A 6,000-nucleotide genomic window follows, 5' to 3' on the forward strand; every position below is an offset into this window, starting at 1 on the left:
TAAGCCTGTGCCTGTTGGCTCATGTTCCATCAGCCGAGAAGAATTCTTCTTTGTCTACCTTGTCCATACCTGCCATAATCTTGTATACTCCTACTGGATGTCATCTCAATTTCCTTTACCCCAGGAGAACACCCTACTGTCACTGAACCCAACTGAAGTTGTGGATAAAATTCTTCATCTCCTGGTACAATTCTGGTAAATTCAGTCAGTGATCCTCATATGCTTCCTAAAATGCAAAGGACCGGTTGCTAGGTCATTATAGAGAACGGTTGAACACATAAAGATAGTAGATCACCTTGCCAAAAGACGTTAGTGGAACAGATGGGTTTTGGGGAAATTAATTATAGTTTCACAATCACCGTTACTGAGATTATCTTGCAATTCTCGATTTTATTAATCAAATTCAAATTCCATCCACTCATTGGTAGGGTCTAAAACCATATTCCTGAGCAGTATTATGATTTTAAACATTAATATCTCTTTTGTATGCATAAAGTTAAGACTTATGGGTAAGGGAAGGGTAGTTTGTACTTGTTAAAATAAAGGTTCTTTCAGAACTTTCTCTTTGGGCTTTATAACGTACAATTTTTTTTTCAGTTCTTCAAGCAGTGTATCAGCACTAATCAGTCTACAAACGCTGGATCTGAGAGAAGTGCGAGTCTTTTTAGGCAAATCTATGTGAGCAAATTTTAAGGGGCAATTATCACAGTCAATGGAGTGGTATACTCCTGCCAGATGCAGGAAATTAGGGAACAGTTGATTGCCCCTGGAGACTATTTGCAGCAGCCGTGTTTGCATCCATCTCATGTCAGACCATTTGGATTGGTTGGAGAGGCAGTTAGAGTCACTGAGGATCATACAGGAACATAGAACATAGAACATTACAGCACAGTACAGGCCCTTAGCCCTCGATGTTGTGCCAACCTGTCATACTGATCTGAAGCCCATCTAACCAACACTATTCCATGTATATCCATATGCTTATCCAATGATGACTTAAATGTAATTAAAGTTGGCGAATCTACTACCATTGCAGCATTCCATTCCCTTACTGCTCTCTGAGTAAAGAAGCTACCTCTGACATCTGTCCTATATCTTTCATCACTCAATTTAAAGCTATGCCACCTCGTGCTCGCCGTCACCATCTGAGGAAAAAGGCTCTCCCTATCCACCCTATCTAACCCTCTGATTATCTTATATGTCTCAATTAAGTCATCTCTCAACCTTCTTCTCTCCAACGAAAACAGCCTCAAGTCCCTCAGCCTTTCCTCGTAAGACCTTCTCTCCATACCAGGCAACATCCTAGTAAATCTCCTCTGCACCCTTTCTAAAGCTTCCACATCCTTATAATGCGGTGACCAGAACTGTACGCAATACTCCAAGTGCGGCCACACCAGAGTTTTGTACAGCTGCAGCATAACCTCTTCGTTCCGGAACTCGATTCCTCTATTAATAAAAGCTAAAACACTGCATGCCTTCTTAACAGCCCTGTCAACCTGGGTGGCAACTTTCAAGGATCTGTGTACATGGACAGCGAGATCTCTCTGCTCATCTACACTACCAAGAGTCTTACCATTAGCACAGTACTTTGCCTTCTGGTTACTCCTACCAAAGTGCATCACCTCACACTTGTCTGCATTAAACTCCATTTGCCACCTCTCAGCCCAGCTCTGCAGCTTATCTATGTCTCTTTGCAACCTACAGCATCCTTCGTCACTATCCACAACTCCACCGACATTAGTGTTGTCTGCAAATTTACTAACCCATCCTTCTACGCCCCCATCCAGGTCATTTATAAAAATGACAAACAGCAGTGGACCCAACACCGACCTTTGCGGTACACCACTAGTAACTGGTCTCCAGGATGAACATTTCCCATCAACTACCACCCTCTGTCTTCTTTCAGCAAGCCAATTTCCGATCCAAACTGCTATATCTCCCACAATCCCATTCCTCTGCATTTTGTACAATAGCCTATTGTTGGGAACCTTATCGAACACCTTGCTGAAATCCATATACACAACATCAACCGGTTTACTCTCATCTACCTGTTTGGTCACCTTCTCAAAGAACTCAATCAGGTTTGTGAGGCACGACCTTCGCTTCACAAAACCGTGCTTACTATCCCTAATCAATTTATTCTTTTCTAGATGATTATAAATCCTATTCCTTATAACCTTTTCCAACACTTTAACTGAGGTAAGGCTCACTGGTCTATAATTACCAGGGTTGTCTCTACTCCCCTTGAACAGGGGAACCACATTTGCTATCCTCCAGTCGTCTGGCACTATTCCTGTAGACAATGACGAGCTAGAGAGTGTGGTGGTAAGTAGATTAACTGGCTCTAACCCCACCTCTTTGACCTGTCTGTCTCCTCTCACCCTCCCTTCTCCTTTATCCATCTTCTATCCACCTCCCCCTGTCTCCCTATTTATTTCAGAATCCCCTTCGCCTCCCCCATTTCTGAAGAAGGATCCTGACCCGAAATGTCAAGCTTTCCTGCTCCTCCGAGGCTGCTTGGCCCGCTGTGGTCATCCAGTTTCACACCGTGTTATCTCAGATTAAGTAGAGCGCAGTTTCAATCAGATGGAGGGATGATTGTCAGGAAAGGTAGGAAGGTAGTTCAGGAATCTCCTGTTGCTATTCCTCTCTTAAACAGAAAAACCTGAGGAGCTAGTATCTCAGAGAAAAGATGAAGGGCATCCAGATCTTGGGAAACAAGAATGAATCTGAAGCAGGATTTGTCAAGATTCAGAAGAGTAATTGTTGAAGAGGACTCTCCTATCAGGGGCAAAGATGTGATGAAAATAATTGATGAGGGCAGAGCAGTAGAAGTTGTCCACATGAACTTTTGTGAAGCCTTGGCAAGGTTCTGCATAGTGAACTAACTAATCAAATGGGTTGCAGGGGCAGCTTGCCAACTGAATACAAAATTGGCTTGATGTAGGAGACAGATGGTGGTGGTGGATGTTGTTCAAAATGGAGGCCTGTGACCAGCGATATTCCACAGGGATTGGTGCTGTATCCAGAGATAATAGGAACTGCCGATGCTGGAGAATCTGAGATAACACGGTGTGAAACTGGATGAACACAGCAGGCCAAGCAGCCTCGGAGGAGCAGGAAAGCTTGACATTTCGGGTCGGGATCCTTCTTCGGAAATGGGGGAGGCGAAGGGAATTCTGAAATAAATAGGGAGACAGGGGGAAGTGGATAGAAGATGGATAAAGGAGAAGGGAGGGTGAGAGGAGACAGACAGGTCAAAGAGGTGGGGTTAGAGCCAGTGAAGGTGAATGTAGGTGGGGATTTAGGGAGGGGACCGGTCAGTCCAGGGAGGATGGAGAGGTCAGGGGGTCAGGATGAGGTTAGTAGGTAGGAGATGGGGGTGGGGCTTGACGTAGGAGGAATGTTTAGGGAGGCGGAGACTAGCTGGGCTGGTTTTGGCCTCCTCTGCATCAGGGAAACCAAATGGAGGCTTGGGGACTGTTTTATGGAACACCTACACTCAGTTCACAACCATTAACTACACCTCCCCCGAATGACATGTCCATCCTGGGCCTCCTGCAGTGCCACATGACGCCTGAAAGATGCAGGAGCAGCATCTCATATTTCGTTTGAGAACCCTGAAGCCCTGCAGTTTGTGGGCTTCACAAGCTTCAAAATATCCCCTCTCCCGACCACATCCCAAAACCAGCCCAGCTAGTCCCCGCCTCCCTAACCATTCCTCCCACCTCAAGCCCCATCCCATCCCCTGCCCACGAATCTCATCCCGCTCCCCCCGACCTGTCCGTCCTCCCTGGACTGACCTATCCCCTCCCTAGCTCCCCACCCACATTCATCTTCACTGGCTGTAACCCCACCTCTTTGACCTGTCTGTCTCCTCTCACCCTATCTTCTCCTTTATCCATCATCTATCCGCGCCCTCCTTTATCCATCATCTATCTGCGCCCCCCTTTCTCCCTATTTATTTCAGAATCCCCTTCCCTTCCCCCATTTCTGAAGAAGGATCCCAACCCGAAACGTCAAGCTTTCCTGCTCCTCTGATGCTGCTTGGCCCTCAGTGTTCATCCAGCTTCACACTGTGTTATCTTGATGTTGTGCCCACTTTTGTTTGTTATTTACATAACAATTTGGATGAGAATTTAGGAGGCATTGTTAGTAAGTTTGCGGATGACACCAAAATTGGTGGTATGGTTGACAATTAAGAAGGGTATCTAAGATTGCAAAGGGATCTTGATCAATTGGACGAATGGGCTGAAGAGTGGCAGATAGAATTTCATTTCGATAAGTGTGAGGTATTGCATTTTGGAAAAACAAACAAGGGCAGGACATAAACGGTTAATGGTAAGGCCATTAGTACTGTTGTTGGACAGAGAGACCTAGGGTTCCAGGTACATAGTCCTTTGAAAGCTGCGTCTCATCTAGACAGGGTGATTAAGAAGGTGTTTAGCACACTTGCCTTCATTACTCAGATTGTTGAGTATAGTAGTTGGGACATCACATTGAGGTTGTGCAGGACATTGGTGAGACCACTTTTGGAGTACTGTGTACTCTGGTCACCCTGGGTATTATTAAATTGTAGAGAGTTCAAAAAAGATTCACCAGGATGTTGCTGGGACAGGAGGGTTTGAATTATAAGACTGGATAGGCTGGGATAGATTTTTCCACTGGAGTGTAGCAAGTTGAGGTGTGACCTCATTGAGGTCTATAAAATCATGAGAGGCATATAGAAGGTGAATAGTAAAGGTCTTTTCCATAGGGTGGGCAAGTTCAGAACTAAGGCGCAAGTGAGAAGAGAAAGATTTAAAAGCAACCTGAGGGGCAACGTTCTCACACAGAGCGTGGTTCATATATGGAATGAACTGGCAGAGGAAGTGGTAGGTGCAGGTACAGTATGACATTTAAAAGACATTTGGACAGGTACATGAATCGGAAAGGTTTCAAGAGATATGGACCAAATGCAGGCAACTGAGACTAGATTACTTTGTGAAACTTAGTTGGCATGGATGAGTTGGACTGAAGGGTTTATTTCTGTGCTTTTTGACTCTGACTTTTTTTATATAAAGAGGTGTCCTTAGTTTGTTTAGTGTCAAACTCAAATGTTTGTCTCCTTCCTTGATATGCTACTGTACAGAACCTGAACTGTATTTGTGCACAGATTTTTTTAATGAATGAAGTACATTTTTGAAATAAGGAAGTGACAGTGACACTGTTGAAATGTACTGTCATCCCAATGACTGCCCTTTATAAACCTCACCCTCTATGTCTGAGTCCCCTCAAAATTGATTACCTTTCATCACACTGTTGCTCACTTCTCTGAATTCTCAAGAAGGGCAGCTCAGCTATAATTTCCTCATTTACACAAGTTTCAATGTAAATATTGGCACACTGAGACCAAATATTTGATGAAGATGCAACATCACAAAAACAGTGATCTGGTCATTATCATTCTTCTGTTTTTGGGCTGTTACAGTGCACAAATTGGCTGACATCTTTCCTATATTTCAGTAGTGACCACACTTCAAAAGTGCTTCACTACTGTTAAATTCTTTAGAATGTACTGAGATTGTGAAAGGAAAACTGACCATTATATAATGATTTTATGCAGCAGTTCACTCAATTTAATAAAGACTGAATGTCATTTATCCAGCAGACAGGACATTGAGTATAACTGACTCACTGCAGTTTTTAATGGGAACCCATGGTACTATGTTCTCATGGAGAGGAAACTTCATTTGAAGATGTGTTACTCTTCGAAAAATACTAATGGACTAAAACACAGCAGGTTTTCTGCACAACAAAGGAATGTCCTGCAAAATATTAAACAATCATCTTGTAATATTTATAACTCCATCTTTTAAAAATTTTCCCATTTTACATCTGAGATTTTATTTCTTCACAATGTGCTGTTTTTTAAAACTATTCCGTCTGAGAAAAGTTCCTCTATTTAATGAAGCAGCAGTGGTGTTCTGAAATGAGTTTATTGTACAACACACAAACAGA

The sequence above is a fragment of the Stegostoma tigrinum genome, chromosome 3 (assembly GCF_030684315.1).
Source record: "Stegostoma tigrinum isolate sSteTig4 chromosome 3, sSteTig4.hap1, whole genome shotgun sequence".
NCBI classification, from domain to species: domain Eukaryota; kingdom Metazoa; phylum Chordata; class Chondrichthyes; order Orectolobiformes; family Stegostomatidae; genus Stegostoma; species Stegostoma tigrinum.